The sequence below is a fragment of the Triticum dicoccoides genome, chromosome 4B (assembly GCF_002162155.2).
Source record: "Triticum dicoccoides isolate Atlit2015 ecotype Zavitan chromosome 4B, WEW_v2.0, whole genome shotgun sequence".
Lineage (NCBI taxonomy): Eukaryota > Viridiplantae > Streptophyta > Magnoliopsida > Poales > Poaceae > Triticum > Triticum dicoccoides.
Window position 1 is genome coordinate 77,879,867 of NC_041387.1, and position 18,810 is coordinate 77,898,676.

The following is an 18,810-nucleotide window of genomic DNA, read 5'->3' on the forward strand; positions in this document are numbered from 1 at the left end:
AGCATTCATGCTATTTTATTATCTGTTTTGAATGATTATGGGCTTTATTATACACTTTTATATTACTTCTGGGACTAACCTATTAACTGGAGGCCCAGCCCATATTGCAGTTTTATTGCCTGTTTCAGTATTTCGAAGAAAAGGAATATCAAACAGAGTCCAAACGGAATGAAACCTTCGGCAACGTGATTTTTTGGAAGAATATCACCCATGAGACTTGGAGTTCATGTCAGAAAACCCTCGAGGAGGCCAGGATATAGGAGGGTGCACTCCCCCCTACTAGGCGCGCCCCCCGTCTCGTGGGCCCCTCAAGCACCTCCCGACTGACTTCTTTCGCCTATATAAGCCTACGTACCCTAAAAACATCAGATATCAAGATAGATCGGGAGTTCCGCCGCCGCAAGCCTCTGTAGCCACAAAAAACCTCTCGGGAGCCCGTTCCGGCACCCTGCCGGAGGGGGAACCTATCACCGGTGGCCATCTTCATCATCCCGGTGCTATCCATGATGAGGAGGGAGTAGTTCACCCTCGGGGCTGAGGGTATGTACCAGTAGCTATGTGTTTGATCTCTCTCTCTCTCGTGTTCTCTCTATGGCACGATCTTGATGTATCGCGAGCTTTGCTATTATAGTTGGATCTTATGATGTTTCTCCCCCTCTGCTCTCTTATAATGGATTGAGTTTCCCCTTTGAAGTTATCTTATCGGATTGAGCCTTTGATTTGAGAACACTTGATGTATGTCTTGTCGTGTTTATTTGTGGTGACAATGGGATATCACGTGCCACTTGATGTATGTTTTGGTGACCAACTTGCGGGTTCCTCCCATGAACCAATGCATAGGGGTTGGCACACGTTTTCTTGACTCTCCGGTAGAAACTTTGGGCCACTCTTTGAAGTACTTTGTGTTGGTTGGATGAATCTGAGATTGTGTGATGCTTATCGTATAATCATGCCCACGGATACTTGAGGTTACAATGGAGTATCTAGGTGACATTAGGGTTTTGGTTGATTTGTGTCTTAAGGTGTTATTCTAGTATGAACTCTATGATAGATTGAGCGGATAGAATAGCTTCATGTTATTTTACTACGAACTCTTGAATAGATAGAACAGAAAAGATAATTTTGAGGTGGTTTCGTACCCTACCATAATCTCTTCGTTTGTTCTCCGCTATTAGTGGCTTTGGAGTGACTCTTTGTTGCATGTTGAGGGATTGTTATATGATCTATCTATGTTATTATTGTTGAGAGAACTTGCACTAGTGAAAGTATGAACCCTAGGCCTTGTTTCCTACCATTGCAATATTGTTTACGCTCACTTTTATCATTAGTTACCTTGCTGTTTTTATATTTTTAGATTACAAAAACCCCATATCTACCATCCATATTGCACTTGTATCACCATCTCTTCGCCGAACTAGTGCACCTATACAATTTACCATTGTATTGGGTGTGTTGGGGACACAAGAGACTCTTTGTTATTTGGTTGCAGGGTTGCTTGAGAGAGACCATCTTCATCCTACGCCTCCCACGGATTGATAAACCTTAGGTCATCCACTTGAGGGAAATTTGCTACTGTCCTACAAACCTATGCACTTGCAGGCCCAACAACGTCTACAAGAAGAAGGTTGTGTAGTAGACATCAAGCTCTTTTCTGGCGCCGTTGCCGGGGAGGTAACGAGGAGGAGCTTTCTATTCAACCAATCTCGTCAATAAGGAGCTCAAAGAGGAAGGTTGAACCCACACATAATGTGAAGAAGAAAAGGAAAATAAGGAGCAACAAAGGTAGAAAGGTATCCCTCCCAAATGATGTTGCTCCTATTACTCATTGTGATGATAATAATTGCTATACTATTGGTGCTATCCATATTTTCAATGATGAGAGTGATTATGCTTATGATATGAAAGGGCCCAAGCTTGGGGAAGCTATGTTTGATGAGGATGAAATATTTGAGAATATATTTGCTGAAATTAATATTTGTCCCAAGCTTGGGGATGCTATGTTTAATGAAGATGATATTTTTAGCATCCTAAGTTTTGATATGCAAAGTTGTTATGATGATAGCATGCCTCTTACCTATGATGATTATATTGATGAAAGTGGGTTTGGAAGAGTGTCAACTTTAGGAAGTAGTTATCCCACTATTTTGGAGGATGTTGAATCTTATTGTGATGAATATGAAAGTGGATTTGGAAGTGTGTCAACTTTATTTAGTGATGATTCCACTATCTTGGAAGAGGTTTCCATCGATTATGATGAGAACAAAGTTGCTACTTATGATGATTATTCTGATGAAACTTATGCTATAAAAAGTAGTGATGATTATATTTATAAAATTTGTCATGATTATGATTACCCTTTTTCTAAACATTACTCTTTTAATGTGGAAACAATTTTTAGTGTTCAAGTCTCTTATGATACTCCCACTATTCTGAATGAGGAGAATTTTACTTATGTGGAAAGTAGTAAATTTTCTATGCTTGTAGATCATGAAAAGAATGCTTTAGGTGCTGGTTATATTGTTGAATTCATTCATTCTGCTACTGAAAATTATTATGAAGGAGGAATATATGCTTGTAGGAATTGCAATAATATCAAGTTTCTTCTCTATGTGCTTAAAATCTTGAAGTTATGCTTGTTTTACCTTCCCATGCTAGTTGATTATTGTTCCCATAAGTTGTTTGCTCACAAAATCCCTATGCATAGGAAGTGGGTTAGGCTTAAATGTGCTAGTCATATGCTTCATGATGCTCCCGTTATGTTTCAATTCTTATCTTTTATGTGAGCATCATTGCCATCATCATGCCTAGCTAGGGGCTTTAAACGATAGCGCTTGTTGGGAGGCAACCCAATTTATTTTTGTTCCTTGCTTTTTGTTCGTGTTTAGTAATAAATAATTTATCTAGCCTCTGGTTAGATGTGGTTTCATGTTTTAATTAGTGTTTGTGCCAAGTAGAACCTTTGGGAAGACTTGGGTGAAGTTTATGTGATCTTGCTGTAAAAAACATAAACTTTAGAGCTCACGAGATTAGCTGCCATTTTTGTACTGAAGAGTGATTTTAGGTTGATTCTTTTTGCAGATGATTAATAGACAAATTCCTCAGGTCCACCAATTTATTTCAGAATTTTTTGAGTTCCAGAAGTATATGTTTGATACAGATTACTACAGACTGTTCTGTTTTTGATAGATTCTGTTTTCTATGTGTTGTTTACTTATTTTGATGAATCTATGAGTAGTATCGGAGGGTATGAACCATAGATAAGTTAGAGTACAGTAGGTATAACACCAATATGCATTTATAATGAGTTAATTACAGTACCTAAGTGGTGGTTTTATTTTTCCTATACTAACGGAGCTTACGAGTTTTGTGTTGAGTTTTGTGTGGTTGAAGTTTTCAAGTTTTGGGTAAGGATTCGATGGACTATGGAATAAGGAGTGGAAAGAGCCTAAGCTTGGGGATTACCAAGGCACCCCAAGGTAATATTCAAGGACAACCAAGAGCCTAAGCTTGGGGATTCCCCGGAAGGCATTCCCTCTTTCGTCTTCGTTCATCGGTAACTTTACATGGAGCTATATTTTTATTTACCACATGATATGTGTTTTGCTTGGAGTGTCAATTTATTTTGTTAGTATTTGCTTGGTGCTATTTAGAATAATGTTTTGCATCTCTATTTTCAATAAAAATTTCAAGGATAGCCTTTACCATGCTTATTTTGCTAGTATACTGCAGATTGCTGTTATGGTTGCATTATTTGCATATGTTTGCTTGTTTAATGATTCTATTTGAGGAGAGGAGTGTTAAATATGCAAGGACATTTTGTATGCAATGTTGAATAATAATTTTAGTGATTTGTTACAGTAGAAATTGATAAGGTTTTGCATTGGTTTATACTAACCTATCTCACGAGTTCTTGTTGAGTTTGGTGTGGATGAAGCTTTTGATAAAAAGAGAAACCATGATATGAGAGGAATTAAGGAGACACAAAAGTTCAAGCTTGGGGATGCCCAAGGCACCCCAAGATAATATTTCAAGAAGTCTCAAGCATCTAAGCTTGGGGATGCCCCGATAGGCATCCCACCTTTTTTCTTCAACAACTATCGGTTAGTATCGGTTGAGCCTAAGTTTTTGCTTCTTCACATGAGTTATGCTATCCTTGCAATGTCATTTTATTTGGCTTTGCTTGCTGTTTGAATAAAATACCAAGATCTTAAATTCTTAAATGAGAGAGAGTCTTTGCATAGTTACGTAATTATTTAGCTACTCATTGATCTTTACTTATATCTTGTTGGAGTAGTTTGTCATTTACTCGTGTGCTTCACTTATATCCTATGAGTAAATTGTTGAATGAGTTGAATGTCATAAATCTGAAATTATATATGTCTCATTTGCTTATCCCATGGGGAGTAATGACTTCACATCTAAGAAGTAGAGGTTGGAAATTTTACTGAAGGTTAGCAAGCATTGTATTGGTCATTTGAACAATTCATGAAATAATATTGAAGGAAGAGAGATTCCACATATAAATATACTATCCTAGACATCTTTTATAATTGTGAGAACTCATTAAGTATGACATGCTAAAGAGTTGATGTTGGACAAGGAAGACAACGTAATGGGTTATGTTTTTTCACATCTCAGTTAAAGTATATTGTCATGGATCATTCAAACATGTTGAGCTTGCCTTTCCACCTCATTCTAGCCAAATTCCTTGCACCAAGTAGAGATACTACTTGTGCTTCCAAATATCCTTAAACCCAGTTTTTGCTATGAGAGTCCACCATACCTACCTATGGATTGAGTAAGATCCTTCAAGTAAGTTGTCATCGGTGCAAGCAATAAAAATTGCTCTCTAAATATGCATGACTTATTAGTGCGGAGAAAATAAGCTTTGTATGATCTTGTTATGGAAGCAATAAAAGCGACGAACTGCATAATAAAGGTCCATATACAAGTGGCAATATAAAGTGACATTCTATCGCATTAAGATTTTGTGTATCCAACCCTAAAAGCGCATGACAACCTCTGCTTCCCTCTGTGAAGGGCCTATCTTTTACCTTATGTCTTTTACTTTATGCAAGAGTCAAGGTGATCTTCACCTTTCCCTTTTTCATTTTATCCTTTGGCAAGCACTTTGTGTTGGGGTGATCCTGATATATATATCCAATTGGATGTAAGTTAGCATGAACTATTATTGTTGACATCACCCAAAGGTGAATACGTTGGGAGGCAACACTATAAGCCCCTATCTTTCTCAATGTCCGATTAAAACTCCATAAACCAGTAGTATTGCGTGAGTGTTAGCAATTGTAGAAGACTATATAATAGTTGAGTATGTGGAGTTTGCTATTCCTGAAAATAAGATGAATTGTAATTGTTTGATGACTAAGAATGAAGTTTGCTAGTTTTCAAGAAAGTTTCTGGTCTATGCTTTAACATGTGAATTGCTTGTTACTTGATCTTGACAAGTTTTATGAGATGAACTACTGTTATGACATATAATCATGCTAGAAAAGGTGATTGAAATTATCATTGATCAAACTTGTGCACCTTCTAGCATTCTCACTTCATAAATTCTTTCTTTATCATTTACCTACTCGAGGACGAGCAGGAATTAAGCTTGGGAATGCTGATACGTCTCCAACGTATCTATAATTTATGAAGCATTCATGCTATTTTATTATCTATTTTGAATGATTATGGGCTTTATTATACACTTTTATATTACTTATTGGACTAACCTATTAACCGGAGGCCCAGCCAATATTGCTGTTTTATTGCATGTTTCAGTATTTCAAAGAAAAGGAATATCAAACGGAGTCCAAACGGAATGAAACCTTCGGGAGCGTGATTTTTAGGAAGAATATGATCCGGGAGACTTGGAGTTCACGTCAGAAGAGCATCGAGGAAGCCAGAAGATAGGGGGGCGCGCCCACCCCCCTAGGCGTGCCCTACCCTCTCGTGGGCCCCTCGAGGCTCCCCCGACCGACTTCTTTCGCCTATATAAGCCTACGTACCCTAAAAACATCGAATATGAATATAGATCAGGAGTTCCACCACCGCAAGCCTCTGTAGCCACCAAAAACCTCTCGGGAGCCCGTTCGGGCGCCCTACCGGAGGGGGAACCCATCACCGGTGGCCAGCTTCATCATCCCGATGCTATCCATGACGAGGAGGGAGTAGTTCACCCTCGGGGTTGAGGGTATGTACCAGTAGCTATGTATTTGATCTCTCTCTCTCTCTCTTGTGTTCTCTCTATGGCACGATCTTGATGTATCTCGAGCTTTGCTATTATAGTTGGATCTTATGATGTTTCTCCCCCCTCTACTCTCTTGTGATGAATTGAGTTTTCCCTTTGAAGTTATCTTATCGGATTGAGTCTTTAAGGATTTGAGAACACTTGATGTATGTCTTTCCTTGCTTATCTGTGGTGACAATGGGATATTAACGTGATCCACTTGATGTATGTTTTGGTGATCAACTTGCGGGTTCCGTGACCTTGGGAATCTATGCATAGGGGTTGTCACACATTTTCGTCTTGACTCTCCGGTAGAAACTTTGGGCACTCTTTGAAGTACTTTGTGTTGGTTGAATTGATGAATCTGAGATTGTGTGATGCATATCGTATAATCATGCCCACGGATACTTGAGGTGACAATGGAGTATCTAGGTGATATTAGGGTTTTGGTTGATTTGTGTCTTAAGGTGTTATTCTAGTACCAACTCTTGAATAGATTGATCCGAAAGAATAACTTTGAGGTGGTTTCGTACCCTACCATAATCTCTTCGTTTGTTCTCCGCTATTAGTGGCCTTGGAGTGACTCTTTGTTGCATGTTGATGGATTGTTATATGATCTATCTATGTTATTATTGTTGAGAGAACTTACACTAGTGAAAGTATGAACCCTAGGCCTTGTTTCCTACCATTGCAATACCGTTTACGCTCACTTTTATCATTAGTTACCTTGCTGTTTTATAATTTCAGATTACAAATACCTTTATCTACCATCCATATTGCACTTGTATCACCATCTCTTCGCCGAACTAGTGCACCTATACAATTTACCATTGTATTGGGTGTGTTGGGGACACAAGAGACTCTTTGTTATTTAGTTGTAGGGTTGCTTGAGAGAGACCATATTCATCCTACGCCTCCCACGGATTGATAAACCTTAGGTCATCCACTTGAGGGAAATTTGCTACTGTCCTACAAACCTGTGCACTTGCAGGCCCAACAACGTCTACAATAAGAAGGTTGTGTAGTAGACATCACGTGTTTAAATAGGCCGGCAAGTTGAATGCTAAAAATAAGGAAAAGGGGCTGCATAGCGATGACGACGAGGAGCCCCGACCGCTGAACACAGGAGGACAGAAGAAATTCCCTCCCCAGGTAAGAACGGTGAATATGATATACGCAACCCATATTCCCAAGCAGGAATGGAAGCGTGCACTAAGGGACGTCTATGCGATGGAGCCAGTCGCCCCAAAGTTCAACCCATGGTCCTCTTGTCCGATCACTTTCGATCACAGGGACCATCCTACCAGTATCCGTCATGGAGGTTCGGCCGCATTGGTCCTCGACCCCATCATCGACGGTTTCCATCTCACGCGAGTCCTTATGGACGGTGACAGCAGCCTGAACCTGCTCTATCAGGATACAGTGCGTAAAATGGGCATCGACCCCTCAAGTATCAAGCACACAAAAACCACCTTCAAAGGTGTCATACCAGGTGTGGAGGCCTGTTGCACGGGCTCAATCACACTGGAAGTGGTCTTCAGATCTCCGGACAATTTCCGAAGTAGGAGTTAATCTTCGACATCGTCCCCTTCCGCAGTGGCTATCATGCACTGCTCGGACGAACCGCATTCGCCAGATTCAATGCGGTACCACATTATGCATACCTCAAGCTCAAAATGCCAGGACCTCGCGGGGTTATAACAGTTAATGGAAACACAGAGCGCTCGCTCCGTATGAAGGAGCACACTGCGGCCCTCGCGGCAGAAGTACAAAACAACCTTCTTAGGCAAACAACCAATTCGGCGATGAAGAACCTAGACACCATCAAGCGAGTTCGGAGTACCCCACAACAGGATCATCCGGCACGTCTAGAGCTCGACTAGCAATTCGGCCTCCCTCCTAGTCCCAGTCAAGCGGCGAAATTTGTGCCACGCGTACATAATTACGCACTAAAAATACCATGGGCATAGGCGGAGGCACGGTTACGACGCAGTCCGCAATACGGCTCAACCGCCCCAGGACCCGTATTCCTTCATCATTTTCTTTCTTTCAGGACCCAACTTTCTGGAAGCCCTTTCAGATAGCCAAATTATCAGACTCATCATGGGAGGGAAAAACCAAGGAGGTAAGAAGCTTTGACGTATAAGGGAATACCCAGGTGGTCTCTGATAACGATCGTTATACCTGTTTTATATACCCACACGCAGCTTACCCTTGGCTAGGACATGTTAAATAGTCCTATTTTGCTCATTGCACTACTTGTATACATACGCTTTGACATATTATTTAAATAACAATGGAAAAATATACAACGTCAGCTTATTATTACATTTTCTTCATCTTTTTCCTTGACTGCTTATTTACTACAAATTGCACCTGTACACTTTGGTACGTTCAGTTAGCCAGGGGCTTCAGTGTACCCCATAACACGGCAAGAAAACTCCGAACACTTTCGACAGTGCAGCACCCCGATCTTATAGCATTATATGCATCAGCTCCGAATCATGTCTTGGTTCAATAGTTGGGTTTGCCCGGCTCCCATGTTTTGGTGCCTTACATTCCGCTATATCGGCTAAGGTAGCGCAGGGAGAAGTACTGCGATTGTGTCCCGATTCTTCCGGACGAGCACCTCAGTAGAGAAAGCCGAAAACTGACTGTCATGATGCGGCGAGAGCTGGTTGCTGTTCGAGAGGTCTCAAATCCTTAAAGATTTTTTCTGCTTCGGGCGAGGAATCGGCCTTGTCCGATTTAGGCGTGCATAGCGCCCCAAGTTCAGCCTTCCGAATACTAGGGGCTTCACCAAAATTTAAAATTGTAGACTTCTATGGCTAAGTGAGAGTGATAAAGCTGTATAGTCTGATTGCCTTGTTCGCTGCGCTAAACACCTCCTTAAAGGACCAAAAATTTGGATAAAGAGTGTTTAGATTTATCCCGAATACCCCGGTACTAGCTACATGGGGGCAAAAGCTGACGACTGGCCAACTCTCAGATTTTGTAAACGACCGCACAGAAGGTAATATTTTAAATCAACATGCGTTATATAGCGCACATGAACTTGTTTTTCATATTACAAGATGACATGAGTACATTCATTCAAATATTACATCCCTAGCACATTCATCCGCCACAAGGCAGGTGAGGGAGTCCTAGATTAGGGGGTATCCGGACAGCCAGACTATATACTTTGGCCGAACTGTTGGACCGTGAAGATACAAGACTCAAGACTTCGTCCCGTGTCCGGATGAGACTCTCCTTTGCGTGGAAGACAAGCTTGGCGATTCGGATATTATATTTCCTTCCTTGTAACCGACTCCATGCAAACCCTAGCTCTCTCCGGTGTCTATATAAACCGGAGAGTTTAGTCCGTGTGAGGATGATCACAACATTCATAATCATCATAGGCTAGCTTCTAGGGTTTAGCCTCTACGATCTCATGGTAGATCAACTCTTGTAACACTCATATAATCAATATCAATCAAGCAGGAAGTAGGGTTTTACCTCCATCGAGAGGGCCCGAACCTGGGTAAACATTGTGTCCCTTGCCTCCTGTTACCATTAGCCTTAGACGCACAGATCGGGACCCCCTACCCGAGATCCGCCGGTTTTGACACCGACATTGGTGCTTTCATTGAGAGTTCCTCTGTGTCGTCGATGCAAGGCTTGATGGCTCCTTCAATCATCAACAATAATGTGGTCCAGGGTGAGACTTTTTCCCCCAGACAGATCTTCATGTTTGGCGGCTTCGCACTGCGGGCCAATTCGCTTGGCCATCTGGAGCAGATCGACAGCTACGCCCCTATCCATCAGGTCAGGTTCAGAAACCTAAACTACACGTCCGATATCCGCAAAGACTTGATCTTCAACGAATTCGGGCCTATGCCAGGAGCGCCGGACAGTCACGATGGGCATGGCTTAGACCTGCTGACGGACAACGCTCGGGATATCGCCCCTGCAGGAGCCCCAGACCTAAATCCAGGGCAGTTTGCATCGCCCGAGGACGGGTGGATGGACCCCGCCCCGGAGGCCGCACACCCATCGGCGGTAGAGCCGAACACAGACTTCACCCCCAAGGAAGCCTGTGACACCGGACCCCCGGACTCGTATCCGGCTATAGGTTCCAGTCCGCACACCTCCGAGCCTGCCGAACCTGGTTGGGCTCCGGTAATGGAGTTCACCGCTGCGGATATCTTCCAGCACTCGCCCTTTGGTGACACGCTAAACTCGTTAAAATCTCTCTCTTTGTCAGGAGACTCTTGGCCGAACTATGTCCGGCTCGAGTGGGAAGCTGATAACCCACAAGTATAGGGGATCGCAACAGTTTTCAATAAGTAAGAGTGTCGAACCCAACGAGGAGCTAAAGGTAGAATAAATATTCCCTCAAGTTCTATCGACCACCGATACAACTCTACGCACGCTTGACGTTCGCTTTACCTAGAACAAGTATGAAACTAGAAGTACTTTGTAGGTGTGAAAGGCTAGGTTTGCAAGACAATAAAGAACATGTAAAAATAACTAGGGGTTGTTTAGATAAAGATGCAAATAAAGTAAATATAGCGAGTGCGGAAAAGTGGTGGTAGGAGTTGTGGAATTATTCCTAGGCAACTGACTATGTTACTAGACCGGTAATCACTATTGCAATTCTATTTGAGGGAGAGGCATAAGCTAACATACTTTCTCTACTTGGATCATATGCACTTATGATTGGAACTCTAGCAAGCATCCGCAACTACTAAAGATTCATTAAGGTAGAACCCAACCATAGCATTAAAGTATCAAGTCCCCTTTTATCCCATACGCAAACAACCTACTTAGTCGGGTCTGTGCTTCTGTCACTCACGCTACCCACCATAAGCAAATCATAAACATATTGCAAACCCTACAACGGGAATCCCTCACTCTTGCGCGACACGGAGAGCACCAATAATAAAACATGCAACTCAAACCAATCATAGCAATTCATCAATCACCGGTAGGACAATAGAAATCTACTCAGACATCATAGGATGGCAACACATCATTGGATAATAATATGAAGCATAAAGCACCATGTTCAAGTAGAGGGTACATCGGGTTGCGGGAGAGTGGACCGCTGGATATAGAAGGGGGAAGGTGATGGAGATGTTGGTGAAGATGACGGCGGTGTTGGTGAAGATTGCGGTGATGATGATGGCCCCCCGCAGCGCTCCGGCGCCACCGGAAGCAAGGGGGAGAGGGCCCCCCTTCTTCTTATTCTTCCTTGACCTCCTCCCTAGATGGGAGAAGGGTTTCCCCTCTGTTCCTTGGCTCCCATGGCGTGGGAGGGGCGAGAGCCCCTCCGAGATTGGATCTATCTCTCTGTTTCTGCGTTCCCTGATTCTACCCCTTCACCGTTTCCTTTATATCTGAAGATCCGTAACTTTGATTGGGGTGAATCTTTCGCCCAGATCTTTCTCATAAAATTAGCTTTATTGTGCCAAAAGAAGAGCGTCAACCGCCTTACGGGTGGACCACGAGGGTCAGGGGCGCGCCTGGGGGGGGGGGGGGGGCGCGCCCCCCTACCTCGTGACCACCCAGGACACCGTTTCATGTTGATTTTACTTCCCAAAAATCATAAATATTCCAAAAAAAATCTCCGTCCGTTTTTATCCCATTTGGACTCCGTTTGATATTGGGTTTCTGCGAAACAAAAAACATGCAACAGACAGGAACTGGCACTGGGCACTGGATCAATATGTTAGTCCCAAAAATAGTATAAAAGGTTGCCAAAAGTATATGAAAGTTGAAGAATATTGGCATGGAACAATAAAAAATTATAGATACGACAGAGACGTATCAGAAGCTGGCGACGAGGAAATTTGTTGCCCACACACCACCCACTTCATAGCCACGGTCGATGATTTGACCGATGTGCTTGACTTCGACTCCGAAGACATCGACGGTTTGGACAACGATGTAGGAGAAGAACAAGAACCACCACCCACGGGGCGGTGGACAGCCACCTCTTCATATGACATATATATGGTGGACACTTCGAAAGAAACCAATGGCGATGAGGCAATGGAGGATAACCCCTCAAAGGAGAAAGAAAAGCATGGGCGTCGCCAGCGCCGCTCCAAGCCCCGCCACAGCAATACTGGCACTGGAGACGAAAACAATCCGGACGGCGCCGAAGATGAATACAACCCCGATCAGCCTGCCTTCGAGTAGGCCGAGCAGGAAGACGGGCAGGTCAGCCCAGATGAACAGGCGACGGACGGGTATCCGAAGGAGGACAACTACATGCCCCCCTCGAAAGACAAGATTAGCCTCGGCGACGACGAGTTCGGCGTGCCTGAGGACCCCGTGGAGCAGGAGCGCTTCAAGCGCTGGCTTATGGCCACTGCGAGGAGCCTGAAAAAGAAGTAGCAGTAGCTCCAAGCTGATCAAGACCTGCTCACAGACAGATGGACAGAAGTCCTGGCAGCCGAGGAATATGGACTCGAGCGCCACACGGCTGACCGGCCACCTCGTGGCCGGGATAAAATGACATATCAGCCCGCACCCCCACGCCAGTTTACTACGGCCCGGGGCAATACGCAGGACCTGAGAGACAGAATGGAAAACAATGCAGGACAACCAAGATCGATCTACGGATCACGGGGGGCGCCACAGCACATGACGATGACCGACATACCGGATACACTAACAATAAATCCGGCCGGGCCGAACACAACCGACCAGACTTAGTCGGACTGCGTCGCGACATAGCCCGGCATAGAGGCGCCGCACACCCCCTCTGCTTCACTGATGAAGTAATGGATCATGAATTCCCAGAAGGGTTTAAACCCGTTAACATTGAATCATACGATGGCACAACAGACCCCGCAGTATGGATTGAAGATTTCCTTCTCCACATTCACATGGCCCGAGGAGACGATCTACACGCCATCAAGTATCTTCCCCTTAAACTCAAAGGACCAGCCAGGCACTGGCTAAATAGCTTACCGGCAAATTCCATTGGCAGTTGGGAAAACCTGGAGGACGCTTTCCTCGACAACTTCCAGGGCACATACGTGCGACCATCGGATGCTGATAACTTGAGCCACATTACCCAACAGCCTGGAGAGTCAGCCAGAAAATTCTAGACTCGGTTCCTAACTAAAAAGAACCAAATTGTCGACTGTCGGGATGCCGAAGCCCTGGCAGCCTTTAAGCATAATATCCGCGACGAGTGGCTTTCCCGGCATCTCGGCCAAGAAAAACCAAAATCCATGGTGGCCCTCACGACACTCATGACACGCTTTTGCGCAGGCGAGGATAGCTGGTTGGCACGCAGCAGCACCACGCTAATAAACTCAAGCACTTCAGGCGTCTGCAACAATAACGGCAAGCCACGGCGTAACAGACATAAGCATCAGAACAATGGTGATAACACTGAAGACACGACAATCAATGCCGGATTCAGTGGCTCAGAATCCGGTCAGCGGAAAAAGCCGTTCAAAAGAAACAATCAGGGACCGTCTAGTCTAGACCACATACTTGACCTCTCATGCCAAATTCACGGCACCCCGGATAAGCCAGCAAATCACACTAATAGATACTGCTGGGTTTTCAAGCAGGCCAGCAAGATAAATGCCGAGAACAAGGACAAGGGGCTGCACAACGATGATGACGATGAGCCCCGGCGTCCGAACACGGGAGGACAGAAGAAATTTACCCCCCCAGGTGAAAACGGTCAACATGATCTACGCTACCCACATTCCCAAACGGGAACGAAAGCGAGCACTGAGGGACGTCTATGCGATGGAGCTAGTCGCCCCGAAATCCAATCGATGGTCAGCCTGTCCGATCACCTTTGATCGTAGGGATCACCCTACCAGCACCCGTCACGGCGGTTCGGCCGCTTTGGTTCTCGACCCAATAATTGACGGATTTCACCTCACATGAGTCCTTATGGACGGAGGCAGCAGCCTGAACCTGCTTTATCAGGACACAGTGCGCAAAATGGGCATCGACCCTTCAAGGATCAAGCCCACCAAAACTACCTTTAAAGGTGTAATTCTAGGGGTAGAGGCCCGCTGCACGGGCTCCATAACACTGGAGGTGGTCTTGGGATCTCCGGATAACTTCCGAAGCCAAGAGTTAATCTTCGACATCGTCCCTTTCCGTAGCGGCTATCATGCACTACTTGGACGAACCACATTCACTCGATTCAATGCGGTACCACACTGTGCATACCTTAAGCTCAAGATGCCAGGACCTCATGGGGTCATAACAGTCAACGGTGGACCGCTCTCTCCGTACAGAAGAGCATACTGCAGCTCTCGTGGCAGAAGTACAAAGCAGCTTCCCCCAGCAAACCACCAATCCGCCGACAACAACTCCGAACACCGTCAAGCGAGTCAGAAGTACCCCGCAGCAGGATCGCCAGGCACGCCAAGAGCGCGAATAGCCGTCCGACCTCTGCTCCAGCCCTACTAAGGCAGCACTCGTGCCGCGCGTACACAATTACGCACTCAAAATACCATGGGCATAGGCAGAGGTGCAATAGTGGCACAGTCAACAGTGCGGTCCAGCCGCAACATACTTTAATAACCCCCTTTATCTTTCAGGAATCTGCTTTCGGGCAGCCTCTTCAGAAGAGCCGGATTGTCGGACTTCCACAGGAGAGAAATCCAAGGAGGCAAAAGGTGTCGCGCACAAAGGGAATACCCAGGTGGAATCTATTCACGATCGTTAATACCTGTTTTATATACCTATATGTGGCCTGCCCTTGGATAGGACATGTCAAATAGTCCTATTTACCTCTGCTTAATGCATTCATTGTAAACATACGCTTAGACGTATTGTACATCAATGGGAGATTATATACAGCGTCAGCTTATTATTCCTATCTGCACATTTTTTTTCCATAAATGTTTATTTACTATTGCATCTATACACTTTGGTACGTTTAGGTTGCCAGGGGCTTCTTACGTCGCCCCTTAATACGGCAAGGTAAGTCCGAACACTTTTGATAGTGCGGCACCCCGAACTTATAGCATTATATGCATCAGCTCTGAATCATGTCTTGGGTCAATAGTTGGGTTAGCCCGGCTCCCTTGTTTTGGTACCTTACGTTCCTTTATATCGGTTAAGGTAGCGCATGGAGAACTACTGCGATTGTGTCCCGGTTCTTCCGGACGAGCACCTCAGTAGAGAAAGTCGAAAACTGACCGGCATGATGTGGCGAGAGCTGGTTGCTGTTCGAGAGGTCTTAAAACCCTTAAAGATTTTTCCGCTTTAGGTGAGGAATCGGCCTCGTCCGATCTAGGCGTATATAGCGCCCCAATTCGGCCCTCCGAATTCTAGGGGCTTTGCCTAAATTTAAAATTATAGACTTCTATGGCTAAGTGAAAGTTATAAAGCCGTATAGTCCGATTGCCTTGTTCGCTGCGCCAAACACCTCCTTTAGGAACCAAATATTTGGATAAAGAGTGTTTGGGTTTTCCAGGAACACCCCGATAGTAGTTATATGGGGGCGGAAGCCGACGACTGGCCTACTTTCAGAATTTTATAAACAACCGCAGAGAAGGTAATATTTTAAATCAAAAAGCGCTACATAGCGTAAGTAACTTCGTCTTTATATTACAAAAATGACAGAAGTACATTCACTCCAAGATCGTGTCCTTGGTACATTTATCAGCCACGAGACAAGCGCCTTTCATAATGCCATCATAATATTTTTCTGGATACCGATGCGCCTTGCCCTCTGGCGGTCCATCCTTCACCAGCTTCTCCGCATCCAGCTTGCCCCAATGCACCTTCACACGAGCAAAGGCTCGGCGGGCACCTTCGATACAAACGGACCGCTTGATCACTTCCAGTCGCGGACAGGCATTCACCATCCGCTTTATCCGGCTGAAGTAGCTGGCGGGCAAGGGCTCACCAGGCCACATCCAGACTATGAAATCTTTCATAGCCACTTCATCCGCCCTGTGGAGTTCAACCAATTGCTTCAGTTGGTCACTCAGAGGCATCGAGTGTTCGGCTCCCGCATATTGGGACCAGAACAGCTTTTCCGTTGAGCTCCCCTCTTCGACACGGTAGAACTCCGCGGCATCTGATATGCTGCGTGGTAGATCTGCGAAGGCCCCTGGGGAGCTCCGAATTCTGGTAAGTAAAAGAAACGCCTCCTCCACATGCTTGCTTTGCATAAAAAATGTCTTACCCGCCGCTATCTTCTTGGCCGCCTGGATTTCCTGCTGGGCCTTTTCAGCTTCGGCTTTGGCATCTTTCACACTTGCAAGGGCCTTCGCAAGCTCAGACTCCTTCGTCTTGAGGTCATGCTCCAAGGACTCGAACTTTTTGCTGAGCTCCTGGAGCTCTTGCTGTACCTCGCCCACCCTAGCATTCTGCTTTTCGCACTCAATACGCTCCGTGGCCGCCTTATCTTCGGCCTCGGACAGCGCCTTCTTCAGGGACGCCACTTCGGTCGTGGCCCCTATTACCAAATCATGAAACTTTCTTAGGGTCACCAAAATTTTCTATTCTTTGTAATATGTGAACGAGGTATAACTCACCTTTTTTCTCTTCGAGCTGCCTCCTCGTGAGGCCGAGCTATCCCTGGGCCTGCTCCAGGTCCCATTTGAGTCCGGCGACTTCCGCCGTGCGGGCAGCAGCGGCAACCAGCTCCGTCTGATTATTCACATAGACATTTAATATTAGACTCCTGCGGATTAAAATGGACCCTCGGCTTGGCTTTTCTTTCCGAACACCAAGCAGAGTCTCAGGGGCTACTGTCTATTAGGCGATAATTTCACACATCTTTGATTACTTACCTCAAAGCCTATTAGAAGGCTGGTGCAGGCTTCGGTTAGTCCGCTCTTGGCGGACAGAACCTTCTGAATCACCGCACTCATAAGAGTACGGTGCTCTTCATCCATGGAAGCGCCGTGAAGCGCTTCCAGCACACAATCCGGTGCCTCGGGTGTAACGGAAGTCGTGGGCACGGACAGCCCGCCCTCCTTAGCGAGGGCCTGCCTGCCCGAATCCAGAACCTTTGGAGGTTCCGGTACAGTTTCTGGCCGGGAGCTCGACTTGCTGCGGCTCCCGTCGGCACAGTCTGCAGGGACCTTGCGCCCCGTGAGCCCGGCGTCTAGGGTTTCGCCCCGGGGCATCTCCAGAGTCACCTCCCCTTGCTCAGGGAGCCTTTGGGACAACACCTCCGTGTCATCCGCAGGCCGAGGGGAAGTGGCCATTGAGAGCGAATTCATCGCCGAATCGCTCAAAGACCCATCCGAAGAGGATACCTCGGGATGGGCCCTAGCCGGACTGCATATGCGTGTTCGGCGTTATAACAGACCATGAAGCAAAGTCGCACTAAAGTACAATGGAAGTATGGATACTTACGATCTTACTAGGGGCTTCTCCCTGGGCAGCCACTCCTTCTCGCTGTAGGCGGCCATGGTGGAGTAATCCGGAAGGGACACCTTTCCCTTCTTAGGTGTCCTAGCCTCCCCCTCCAGGCGGCTTTCCTTTTCTTCTCCTCCCCAGTGCGGGGAGGTGGCATTTCTTCGTGGTCCTCCCCGCCTCCGCGGGAAGAATCTGCCTCGTCGTCCTCGGACGATGAGCCTATGACGGCCTTGCGCCGGGGACCCTTCCTTGTCCCCTGGGCCGCCCTCTTAGACTCTTCGCCCCCCGGATGGGGCGTCCCTTTCCCTCTCCCCCTCCCCTCTATGGGAGGAGTGTGCCTCGTCATCTTCGGACGAGGCGTCTTGTACGGCCTTGCGTCGTAGACCCTTCCTGGTCCCCGGGGCCTTCTTTTCGGCCTTCTTCTCCGGCGCTTTATAAGGCACCGGGACTAGCATCTTCGTCAGGAGAGCGGTTGCCGGACCTTCTGGCAGTGGAGCCGGGCAGTCGATCCGCTCCGCCGTCTCCACATACTCCTGATTAAGTACACACGATGACTTAATATCCTCTCATGAGAATGCTGGGAAAACTACATATGGTGATGATTAGAAAACTCACCGGACGAGGGGGCTGCGCGGCGTGGAGTCCGCGGTCCTCAGACATGGGAGGAGGTGTTTCGGTACCCTTAAACAGGACCTTCCATGCGTCCTTAAGTGTCATGCCGTAGAGCTTTCCAAGTGTCCGATGTTCGGCCAAGACGAACTCCCACAGATTAAAAGCCCGTCTTTGGCACGGAAGAATTCGGCGGACGAGCATGACCTGGACTATGTTGACAAGCTTGATGTTCTTGTCAGTCATATTCTTGATACAGTTCTGAAGTCCGGTCAGCTCTGCAGGCTCGCCCCAGGCCAGGCCCTTCTTTTCCCAGGAGGTGAGCCGCATGGGAATTCCAAATCGGAATTCGGGGCCGCTGCGCAGTTGGCATCGCGCGGCTCGGTGATGTAGAACCACCCCGATTGCCACCCTTTCAAGGTCTCCGCGAAGGAGCCGTCAAGCCAGGTGACGTTGGGCATCTTGCCCACCATGGTGCCTCCGCACTCCGCTTGCTGGCCGCTCACGATCTTTGGCTTTACGCAGAAGGTTCGTAGCCACAAGTCAAAGTGAGGCTTGATGTGGAGGAAGGACTCGCACACGACGATAAACGCCGAGATGTTGAGGACGTAATT